Raw genomic sequence first — 12,715 nt, 5'->3', positions numbered from 1 at the left:
CTGGTGTGGGGAGATTTCCCAACTACCCAGGAGAACCCAGTCGGAAAGCTCACAGCAGTCCCAGAGAGGAGTTCTACAGTGGGCTGGAGAGGGAGCTAGGAAGCCATCGGATAATTGGGACTATTTGGCATGCAAAGAGCAAAGTGGAGACAGGAGAATTGTGCCCCATCTGAAGTGCAAATTCAGAGAAAACGGGAATTTTCAACCTCAGCTGAACATAAAAGGGAAAACTTTAAATTTAGAACCAATAATTGCCATGACTTGATTTATTGACGAAAACTGGCCTAAAGGTGGTATCCCAAACTACAGGAATGTGGAAGGAGGGTATTAAATCGCCTTCTCTGGGGCCCCTGGGTGGTTCAGTTGGTTAGACATCTGCCTTCTGCTCCAGTGGTGGCCTCAGGGTCCTGGGATCAAGTCCGGCATCAGGCTATCTGTTTGGTGGTGAGTCTGCTTCTGCCTCTCCCTCTGTGAACTCTCTCGCTGTCCTGGAAAAAAAACCAACAAAAAAATATTTAAAAATAAATAAATAAATAGCCTTTTTGTTCTGTTAATTTTCTAACATTTTGTCCATAGTACAAGCATCTAGGAAAATGCCAAAAAAGGTGATTACCAGATACTTGGAAAGTCAGCTTTTGCCCAGTCGTAAGAAAAATGGTAAAATGTCAAGTGGGCTCAGATGTGAGTCTTACCTCTCAGGGTGTGGCTCAAAGGGGTGCTGTTGGGATGGGGATGGGGTTGGTCATGAGTGTGCAGACCTACTCCCTGAAATCAACTTGTAAAGCTGGTGACATCTTTCAAATACTTTTCTAGCTTAATCATAAGATTTATCATAAATTGTAGATAAATCATAGATTTATAATGAGAGAAATTTTCTACAAACTTTTTTGAATGTATTTTCAGTTTCACTTTGTTGACTTGGGGTAGTGAGTAAAAATGAAGTGATTTCCACACCCCCTTCCAAACTAGATGGTGACCATTTAGAAGCACAGCCTGAGAGGCTTCCAGAATGAGTAAATATCTCCTGCTGTTTAAATGGCCAGTCAGGCTGATTCTGAGAGTGCCCAGGCAGTCAGGTATTCTGAGTCACTGTGTGATTCCGGACATGTCCGCTGACCTCTCTCCAGGCTTTGGTGAAGTTAATGTTTTTCCTCCCACCAACTCACACTGGTGCCTTTCGGGACGGAAAAAATGAATGTGGCAAAGTCCAGGGCAGATTTTTTAAATGCCACAGGAAAAATCAGGTAAAAAAAAACCCGCTTCTTTTTTGTGAAATGCAGCTGCCGTGTGAAAGACACAGGGCATACAGGCTTCTTGGCTTGGGGACAAAAATATCCATCTTTCTATAACTCCAAACTAGAGGTAGAAAAACACGGTGGAAGGTTTTAAGAGAGGAAGCCGAGTGTTCTTTTTAGGCCTATGAGGCAAGTCCTGTTCTTTTCTCACGTCTCTGGGAAAGAAAATGTGGTCAACATAAAGCTGTTTTATTGCCGATGCTTATGTAAAGAGACCTCAGTGTTCAAAATCTCAAAAACATGTTCTTCAGATGCCAATTTCACCTCTCTGAAAATGAGCAGAACTGAGCTTTCCCTAAAGGAGGGTTCGTGGTGTAATTATAGGGATTGGGAGGGTGCCCAGGCTATGTCTTTCGTCCGTTCTCAACTGTTGCTCCTTCCTTAAAACATACATATTCATGCCCTGGCGTGGTCTCTTGCCAGCGCTGACACACACATAGTCTGTGCTGGAATGCCTTTCCCGACGAGCGGGCCGCATGCACAAAATAGTTTCACAACACATGGTTGTCTGAATGGCCGTCTTTCAAGCAGCATACACTGTGAAGTGTCTTCCTCCCCTTCGTGGAGAAATTTACTCAGAAATCGGGCTGGCTGGGACTCTAATGACAGAGAGGCAAAGACTTCATTAAAGAGGAATTGTTTAATTCTTTTTTTTAAAAGATTTGTTAATTTTGAGAGAGCTTGAGAGCGTGCACACAGGGGGTGGGGCAGAGGGAGAGAGAGTCCCAAGCAGACTCTGTGCCAAGCACGGAGCCCAACGTGGGGCTCAATCCCACAGTACAGAAATCAACACCCAGGCCAAAACTAAGAGTTGATGTCTTAACCCACTGAGCCACCCAGATGCCCCAAAGAGGAACTGTTTAAAATGTCAGTAAGGAAACAAGTGTTCATTTCTTCTCCATGGGAATACCATACTACAAACACACCCACTAAGGTAAGAAACTTGGATGTGGCCTTTGCCATAGTTCGGCCTGAAAAAGGTGAGGTGCTACCAGCAGCTGGCCAACTGATCTCCATTGTGAACAGAAGACAGATGCCAGCCTTTTTGAATAGTACAGCATTCTGAAGGGAGTAGAGGGGTGCTGGGGTCCATTCCCAGGTAATCCACTGAAGTTCAAAGATGCCCCTTTAGGAATGGAAATATGCTTTGGAGTGTCCTCCAGAAGAATATGGAAAAGTCTTAAAAGAGTGGTTTTCTGTTTGTCTGGTTGGTTAGTGTTTTGGTCTCACCAAAGTAGCCTCCAGCCCAACAGGCTTGGGAAACACAACTTCAGAAAGTACCAATGCCTGCCCCCACGTGAAACTACTCTTCTATTGCCATGGAAAATTTGGAGAACAAGAAATTTTAATTTAATGACAAATTCATTAATTTGTCCAACAAACTTTACTGAGCACCTACAATGTGCCAAGCACTGTGCATAGTTTTGGAGATATGACCATGAAGGAGACCCAAATCCTGCCTTAGGAACCTCCAGCCCTTACTCCATTGTGTTCTGCATGTGTGATTTTAAGCTAATTTTCCCAACAGGACCATGCATTCTGAACACTGGAATCAGGGGTAAGTGATCTCTTCAGGTCATCAATAATTCTAAGAACATTGTGTCTAGGGGTGCCTTGGTGGCTCAGTCAGTTAAGCGTCTGACTCATGATCTCAGCTCAGGTGTTGATTTTACGGTCATGAGTTCAGGCCCCCCAATGGGCTCTGTGCTGGGTATGGAGCCTACTTAATAAAATAAAATTAAATTAAATTAAATATTTTTAAATGCTGTGTCTGGATCTAAGAAAGAGATTCCTGTGACCTATTTCAAAGACCTCACATAAAAATATACTTGGAAAACAAAAGTAAAACAGTGGACATTTTAATTCTAAAGTGAGGTGATGTTATTGTCCACCCGTATATCCTGGATATCGACAACAGCAGATCAGAAAAGGTGAGGTTAAAGGGATACTTGTTGGGGCCCCTTCGGTTCAACGATCTTACAATCATAATCCGTGTTCTCCTTATCTGAGAGGCTTATAAGGTCATCACCCACAAGAGGCCAAGGAGGCAAATCCAGTCGTAATGGCTTCACACAGACCCAGTGTAATCAGACAGACTTGTTTTTGTTGTTGTTGTTTTTCAAGGGAAGAAATGCCTTACAGATATGAAAGCCAGCAGAGCCTGGATAGGGAGGCAAGAGTCCACTACTGGAATGACCCCTGTGGGAAACTGACCACGTGCTCTGGCCAGTCACCCTACCTCTTTGGGCTCCAGATTCTTCACGTGTAAGAGGAAGGCATTGTGCTGGATGATATCTGATGGCCCTTCTTTTTTTTTTTTTTTCTCTTTTTAATTTAAATTCTAGTTAGTCGACACACAGTTCAATGTTGGTTTCATGAGTGGAGTTCAGTGATTCATCATTTACATAGAACACCCAAGTGCCCTCCTGAATGCCCATCTCCCATCAAACCCATCGCCCATCCACATCCCTCCATCGCCCCTCAGTCTGTGTTCTACAATTGTGAGTCGTTCATGATTTGTTTCTAAAGGCGCTTCTGATCCTAATGTTTTATTATTCTGTGATAAAGGTGGCACTGGGCAGCATGTTCTGTGATTTTTAATTCATTAATTAGGTATTTCCTCAATGACCAGAGTTGCTTCAACGTTCTGACTAGAATAATCGTGACTAGGCTTCTGGGTTAATAATTCACTGAAATAAACAAGCCATTTCACACCTCCTCTTGTGTTCTCCTTTCCAACTCTCAACACGAAAACAAACAGCAAACGGCGATGAATTAATTCACAAGCAAAGATTATTTTTGGCAATTAGAAAAGTTAGGCACTTCTCTGTTTATACATACCCATTATATACATAAATCCAAATGTACATTTATAAATATGTAGAGATGTGCTGCCATTTTTTATTAATTGTGAATATCCCAAATAATAATGTTAAAATAGCTAACATTATATTTATTGAGCACATATTATGTTCTAAGCACTGTTAAAGGTTTTATTTACATTATACGCAACTTCTTTCAATTAATTCCTTCTATTTCCATCTTAACACCCACAATTGGGTTCTCAAAATATGGAAGTTTATAAAGTTTATTGCGAACATCTTGTCTGATAGGCATAACTGTTAGAGTGTGGGAAATAATATTTCAAAAAAAGCATCCTCAGTGTTTCTGATCTTTGGCTAAAGGCCTCTTTAGACATGCAGGCATTTGACCATGTTCATATCTAGGGGTAGGGGTTTTGTCTCCAAAAAACTCCTCTTTTGGAGTGGGTGGGGTGATCTTGGAGTTTATGGAGGGTGGAAGACACGGCCATCTCTACTGGGATCAGAAAAAAAAAGTGGCCATAAGGCTCCATTAAAATTTTCCTGGCACTGTAGGTTATATTTGATAAACCACTATGATATTTGAATCACATGTTCTGGAAACAGTTATAGAATAACTTTTCGCATACCCAAGACAATTTAGGTGTGCTTCTTCCAGTCTGGGCCCTGCCAAAATGCACACGAGTACTGAAATGTCATAGGATTCCTAATTTCCACATGTTTTGCTCATGCAGCGCTCCCAGTTATGAAACATTAAGTAGCAGAAGGGACGTGGTTCATGTTATGATGATTAAAATTCTACATGTTTCCCCGAAATGTACAAATATAAAATATGCTGGGTTCTACTCATATGCTTGCATATGGAAAACAAATAAAAACTGTTTACTTTGGCTACAACAAATGTCCTTTTCTTGCCTGGTGGCTTTGGATATTCCTCAGCCAAACCAAACACGCAGCTTCTCAGGATACCAGGATCTGTATTTAATGTAATAATGAGTTTCTCGTTCCCAGCTTCCCTTCTCGCTCCCTTTTTTTTTAATGACTCCATTGTTAAATAAGAAATGGATAATGTCAGCCTTCCCCATAGCACCCGTAGTATTTGTTGCTGTTTCATAAGTAATTTAGGAAAGCAACTGAAGCATAAAGAAGCTAAATTATTTATTACTGTATTCTCCTCTACTGGATATCACTGTAATCTTCAATATTAATGCCTTCCTTACAAGTGTAAGGTTGGAAAATTGAAGTCAGGGGGTAAATTGATAAACTAAACAATTATGAAGTGTTTTCAGGTGCATAGTTGATTCTGCTTTTATCATTAAATCCAAATAGTGCTTCACTTAATGCATGCATTATCTAAATATTTGTCTAATACACGCTTAGGTATTCTTTGTGTGTGTTTATGTATTCTTAATTGTTGTAATACCATCTTTAAATGACTCTCTTTTAGGGTCAGAAGCAGCTTGACTGTCCTGAGTCAAGGGTGAGCTTACCAGTCACCAGTGCAGCGACTAGTGTGGCCAGGATGGAGCAATGCCTGAGTAATGGAAACCCGTTGTCAGAACCCACCCTTGCCAGAGCTGGTGATTCAGGCAGTTTATGGGTTAACTCCAAAGCCATGATTTGGAGAACCCAGTGTTCATGGAGAAGCGTCCCATATGCATGTTGTCTGTAAGTTTGTGTATGGGGCAGCCAGGGGAAATCAGAGGAGACAACGGTTCTAATGTGTTTCTCTTGGGTCAAACACAAAAGAGTGTAGGCAGGGGCCATTAAGGAAATAAATGGGCGGGGGGAGCATCCATAGGGAACCCCTTTGCCAGACTCAGCTCTCATCTCTGTAAGGGTGCTCACTTTAGCAGCATTTATGTTACAATTGGAGTGATACAGGGAAGATTAGCACGGCCCCTGCACAAGGACGATATGAAAATTCCCAATGCATTCTGTATTTATTAGAGCTTACTTTAAAAAAAAAAAAAAATCTGCACAGGAAGCCCTGATCTCTCACCTGTTTGCCCAGAGAACAGTTGTATTCAAAAGGCATGAAAATACCACAGGTTCTCAAGCTAAAACTTGAAGTCATCTTCATAAATGAGCATCCCCATTTTTCTGGAATTGGTCATACTACCATTATCCTCCTGATTCCTGCGGAATGTTTTGGGACCCTGTCCCTTACTGCCCATTTCCACTGCCACACTGTGCCCCCGTCTCCTGGCTCCAGCTGCGCGGACACCAGTGGGACACCCTGCCTACAGCGGTATTTTGATCACTGTTTGTGGTCTCCTGCTTGAGAACACACAGTGGCTTCTCTGTCTGCTTTAACAATTATATCCTCCTCAGGACCCTGAACTGTCTCCAAAGACTGAGCGCCTGCCTCTTCGCCTGCTGAGCTAGCCCATGTAGCAGCCTCTCAGCATGGCTTACCCCGAGCCCAAGCCTTCCCAGTTGCTCTCTGCCCCCCAAATTTACATCTCCTCCCTATCCCACCCACTTCCTAAAGTCATGCCTGCTATTCCTTTTGCATTTGAGGATATGTTGGTTGAACATTTCTCCTCTTTGGGGCATATCTGTGTTTAGGGCATGGGGTATCGAACAATCTCATATATTTTCCCAGCCCACATTAAAAACAAAAGGCTATATTGACCTGAATGAGTGTATCTGAAGTTTACATGGTATGAGTGCAATAGAAATGCCTTTTAAAATGGTGTTTGGAAATAGAAGCTGAAAAGGCAACAGAGAAGTGAACATGACAAGGAAGGGATATAAATTTGTGATGGGAGGGATGCCTGGGGTGTATGCCTTCTGCTTGGGTCAGGAATCCAGGGTCCTGGGATCGAATCCCTTATCTTGTTCAGTGGGCAGCCTGCTTCTCCCTCTGCCTCTCCCTGCCCCTTATGATCTCTCTCTGATAAATAAATAAATAAAATCTTTTAAAAAATAAAAAATAAATTCCTGATGGGAGATACCATACTGCTCCTTCCCATAGCCACACGCTTCTGGGAGAGGATCAGAAAAGTCAGATTTGATCAATGGCAAATAGGCATGGCTAACTACCCGATATACGGGTCCAAAGACAGCTTCCAACAGCCCGCGGACCCTACCCCAATTAAAAAGTAAAATATATGTTTATAAAAAATAAAAAATTAAAAAAAAAAAAAAAAAGTAACTTCCAGAAATAATTCTTCTTCAGAAATGCATGATCTCCGCAAAGGATTCTTTACAAAAAATCTACATCAAGATTGGACAAAATATCCACTGGCCAAATCCTGCCCACCTCTGGTTTCAGTAACTAAAGTGTTCTTGGAAGGCCCTGCCAGTTTGTGTGCGTACTGTCCGTGGAGGAATTGAGTGGTTGTGACAAAGATCCTGTGACCCACAAAATTTAAAAAAGGCCCTTCAGGAGGAACATTTGCTAACCTTTCACCCACATGATCTAAGGATATAGTAATTTGTCTAGAAGTGCCATTAACTTGGTAATATATTATGGTCAGATATATTATTTTTGGAAATAAGGGAGAGAGCCCTGGTGTTCCTAGGGGCAAGGCGCAGGGGCTGACTGGTCTAGTCTGAGGAGTGGTTATAAGGATTAAAGGAGATTATGTGCAGAAAGAGCTCAGTGCATAATAGGCACTTACTATATACTAAACACTCATTCCATCCTACCCTTTTGACCACTATGAATTTTCTTTTATTTACTCTTTAGTCAAAATTCCTTTTTTCATAAAACTATCAGAAAGGAAATTTATTTATTTATTTTTTTATATTATTAAATATTTTATTTATTTATTTGACATGGACAGAGAGAGAGAGAGAGAGAGAGCACAAGCAGGCAGAGCTACAGAGGCAGAGGGAGAAGCAGCCCCCCCCCAGCTGGGACCCCAATGCAGGGCCCAGGGCTCCATCCCAGCACCCCGGGATCATGACCTGAACCAAAGGCAGACACTTAACCAACTGAGCCACCCTGAGCCCCCCAAGAAAGGAAATTTTAAAAGACTTTTCTTACGTCCTTCATTTTCTAGTGATGTCATTCCGGAGAACTTTATCAATAAATGCTCTAACAAACAAATACCTTGCTCTGCAGTGTGGGAAGGAGTCCATACACAAAAAATTGCCTGATTTTTAACTTGATTGTTTTCTCTTTTAAATACTTGGAGACAAGTGATTTTTGAATTTGGTTTTGTCCAGCTGTTGGTACATCCCAAGGAGGTTTGGTCTGCCCAGCTATTTTGAGAGAGCATGATCCCCAGGTTCACGGCCAGACGCAAAACTTCTGGGGTGTGAGGTTCAGGGGCTTTTTTGAATCTAGCATTTGGTGCCTGTAACGGAAAATGTTGACAGGACAGAGGCTGCGAGTGCTGCCCCACTCCTGATTCATCTGATGGATCATTATAACCAAAGCACTAAGTGGACCAACACACTCATTAATTTTTTAAAGAGGTTAATAATACACAGACAGCAGTGTACAAATCCAATAGCAACCTACATGTCTTCAAAGGCCCCTAGGACGAGATCAAAGGGATGAGACAACATTAATCTCGTTCCAACTATCAACGTTTTGATTTAACATCCAGTTGGTTAGCTAATGTGCAGGATGGAATTAAATAATGTGTACTTCTGTAGGGATTTATATTCTAAATTACACTTAAAATCCTAGCTCGTTCCCAACAAATCCAATTTTCTTTAGGCTATGGCTACAGGAGTTTGAAAAATCAAATTTTTATTAAATGAATTGGTCAGATCAATGCAGATCTTTCAGCATTTTTATTTAATATCCAGTATTTTAGCAAATGTATAGAATGGAATTAAATAATGTGAACTTCTATGGTGATGTATCATCTAAAAGTTTCCAAATACCCTTTCAATCACAGCTGGTTCCCAGAAAATTCAATTTACTTGAGGCTATGGCCATATAATTATAATGAATCAAACTTTTTACTGAATTAATTCATCAAATCTGTTAAAACTTATGAATTCGATGAAAAAATAAGTCAGATTGATGTGCTGATTTGAATGGCTAATGCAGCAAAATGAGTCACATTATTAGCTCAGAAGACATGCTGCTTTAATTTGATTTAGACTATGTACATCTCTTTGTCTTTTTGAGTAGAACCAACCAAAAAGCACTGATTTCCAAACTTGACTGTATGTTAGAGTCACTTGGGGGAGCTTCCAAAACTTCCAAAGCCCAGGCCACACCCAAGACCATTTAAGTCAGAATCTTGGGGGGTAAGCAGCAGGTATCCATACCTTTGTAAGCAACCCAAGTGATTGGGAAGGCCTGATATCAAGTTCAAATAATTAGGAATGAAGCCACCACACTATGTTTGACCTCAGGGTGAAGCCCAAAATGGAGAAGGAGAAAAGAATGGGACCAGGTAGTAATATAATAGTGGTTTTATATAAGCTAATAATTTGTTATATCATTTGTTATTATTATTTTTAAATTATTATTTATTACTATTATTAAATCATTTGTTATTCTTATTATATCATTTGTTGTTCTTATTATATCATTTATTTATTATATCATTGTTATTATATATTTGTTTTTGTTATTATTATTATTAAATAGCTAACTAGTCACTGAGTTCTAATTAAGTGCCAAGCACCGTGCCGGGGTATTACGTGGATTCTTTTTTTCTTTTGTCAGAGAGATTGTGTGAGAGTGAGCCCAAGCAGGGGGGAGCAGCAAGCAGAGGGAGAAGCAGGCTCCCTGCTGGGTAAGGAGCCTGATGGGGGACTCAATCCCAGAACCCTGGGATCGTGACCTGAGCCGAAGGCAGATGCTCAACCAACTGAGCCACCCAGATGCCCCTACATGTATCCTTTTACCAAATTTTCATACGTGCTGGTGAAGCCTCATGAAATTGATATGATTGTTATGCCCATTTTACAATGGGGAAATTGAGGCGCAGGAGTTTAAATATTTGCCAGGAATACCCAGCTGGCACATGGCCATGTGCGGGCCGGCACTGTGCAGCATGTGACTCCACTTGAATTGTTTTTTTTAAACCAGTCCCTTAAAACTCTCTTTCTTTAGATCTTTGGACATCACTGTCTTAACTCTTTAGAGCATGGGATTATTTCACTTTTCTTTGCTTCTGGATGCTGAGACCTCTCCAAACAGCGCACTAAAGCAGTTTCTGATAGCCCTGGAAGAGAGGTAGGCCTGGCTTTATGGACATACCAGGCCGAAGAGTTCATGTTCATGTTCCACATTGCGATTTCCCGCTCTCTCAGGGGCATCTCCGGCAGATTTCATGCACTCTTAAGGCAGCCTGCGGAAACCTGAAACAAAACTCCCACCTGGAGGAAACAGATGTATTTGCTAAAGTGTGTTTAAAATTTAATTGAGGGGTGCCTGGGTGGTTCAGTGGGTTAAAGTCTCTGCCTTCAGCTCTGCCTTCAGCTCAGGTCATGATCCCAGGGTCCTAGGATCGAGCCCCACATCTGGTTCTTTGCTCCACAGGGAGCCTGCTTCCTCCTCTCTCTCTGCCTGCCTCTCTGGCTACTTGTGATCTCTGTCTGTCAAATAAATAAATAAATAATCTTTTTTAAAAAAATTTAATTGAGAAAGAGTCCGAGTGTAGTGGGACTTCCCAATCTAGTTATTTCATAGAAACTTCCATGGCGACCGCTCAATCAGCATGGGTTTTTAAAAAAAAGTTGTTTGGGGTTTGGTTTGGTTTTGGTTTTGAGGTAGGTGCCCTAAGGAATGTGTATTAAGTACCAGCAACTAAATGCTTAACATTTAGATGATAAACATCAGTGTTTTTTGTTGCATAATGAAAAACAAAACAAAAGGAAGAAAGAAAGGTGAAAATACAACACAGCGTCACGGTCATTCGCATCAGTTTCCTGTGACAATTACGGGGCTGTACACTCATTTCTGAATTACGTCTTATTTCTCCTTTTCACATTAAAGCGGAGAGAGGAGCTAAAACTGCCCTGAGAGGCTCCCCCAGGACCAAGGCCGACTGTCAGAGCAGAATCTGGGCCAATCTCTCAGTCCTAGTGCTTTTTCTTCAGCCCACTGACCTCAGGAGAGCAGGATTTCTCCTTCGGAGGCAGCCCACACCCCACTATGCCACTGCCCACACCAGCCTGGGCAGACAGCACACACCCTGGGCTCCTGCCACCCTGCAAGGCACCTGAGCCTCAAAAGGGACTGGCACTCCCTCCAGCACCAGGCAGGGTCTCAGAGGAAGTGGTCCATGTCCTCACCGAAGGGTAGGTCCCACATTGGTCAGGCAGGGTCCAGCTCAGTGCTCCTGTTTTGGGGCAGAACTACACACCTGTGCAGATGTGCCCCCAGCCTTGGAGAAAGTCAGGCCCCTGGGTAGGTACCCATGATGCTCCGCTTCCCAGTGTCCCCTCTCCCACTTTCCTGTGGGGCAGGCTGACTGGGGCTGTGCATGACTGGGCCCATCTCTGCTCTGACTGTGTGTGGCAGACCAAGGGGGTCTATTTTCATTTCCTTTTGCACTTCCTTCTTTAAAGACGAATTTCCCGTGATGCCTTATAAATCATACTTAGATTTTTGAGTTTAGGAATATGGCGAGGGGAGAACGTGAGTCTTGAAACTTGCGGAGAACTCAGGTGGAAAATATTTTAAGGTGATAATGTAAATGGACTGGACGAATCCTGAGGAGAAGACCATGTACCAAGAACACAGAAGGTTGGATTTGATCCCCTGGTCCCTGTGAATCGGCTCTCCTCAGACCTGTCCCCCTCCACCTTGTACTCATCATTGGTGCTGAGCCACCTCTGAGTCTGTGTTGAAGATAAACAGAGATTGTTTCAGGTCACACGTTCCTTTTCTCCTTCGCCTGCCTTCCATCATCACGCGTGTACAAATTGGAAAATAAAAGCCATAATCTGCACTAGTGGGTTGGCCTCCATCCTGGCGGGTTCTGCTAGGCTGCCCGCAAGGGCGAGAGGAGGCCCTTGGCCGGCCCGGCCGGCTTCCTGGCAGCTACCTCCAACGGCCACTGTGCGTGCTATTTGTAGCTCTCCACATCCTGAGAGCTGGATACCGAGCCCTCTCCTCTGAGGGAGTAAGATGCACAAGCAGACATTGGGCAGGGGAGCTGGGAAAACTGGGAGGTCGGGTAGGGCCCTCCTGGGCCAGGGAAAGGCCTGGCGAAATTGGGAATCAGGGACTTGCAGGGTGCCGACGGCCTGCCCCGGGGGGCCACTGAGCACCTCCAGACAACTGAAGAACTACTAACACAAGTTTGGAAAATAAATGAATTGACCTCCTGCTACCATATCCAGAGAGACCCTTCTAGATTCCTAGGTAGCCAGCTCTCTCATTCACCCTCTGCCACGGTCCCCTGTTTCACTGTCTTCATGACCCTTAGCGGCATCTGAAATTATCTTTCTTATCTATTAGAGTTTGCTGGGTGGTCGTCTGTCTTCTCTGGGAAACTCTAAGCTCACAGACACGTGGTGAGGGAGGCCCTGGGTCTGTTTGTCTCCTGCCAAACCCAGTGCCTGGCTTGTTTGTAAATGAATGAATGGGGCCAGGAGGAGCTGCTGCCTACTAATCCACAAAGGAGTTGGATTTCTCCACTTCCCCCCACAAGGGGAGGTGTTGTTGGA

The 12,715-nt window shown here is 43.0% G+C and overlaps 1 non-coding gene across 1 annotated transcript; it reads left to right on the top strand.

The window, feature by feature from the left end:
• Positions 1-5,957: 5,957 nt before the first annotated feature.
• LOC131814182 (U6 spliceosomal RNA) lies at positions 5,958-6,064 on the top strand. The gene has a single exon (XR_009347183.1). It is a non-coding gene; the product is annotated as a U6 spliceosomal RNA (small nuclear RNA).
• Positions 6,065-12,715: the final 6,651 nt, after the last annotated feature.

The sequence above is a fragment of the Mustela lutreola genome, chromosome 13 (genome assembly GCF_030435805.1).
Source record: "Mustela lutreola isolate mMusLut2 chromosome 13, mMusLut2.pri, whole genome shotgun sequence".
NCBI lineage: Eukaryota > Metazoa > Chordata > Mammalia > Carnivora > Mustelidae > Mustela > Mustela lutreola.
This window is presented reverse-complemented; position numbering and strand designations above follow the sequence as displayed.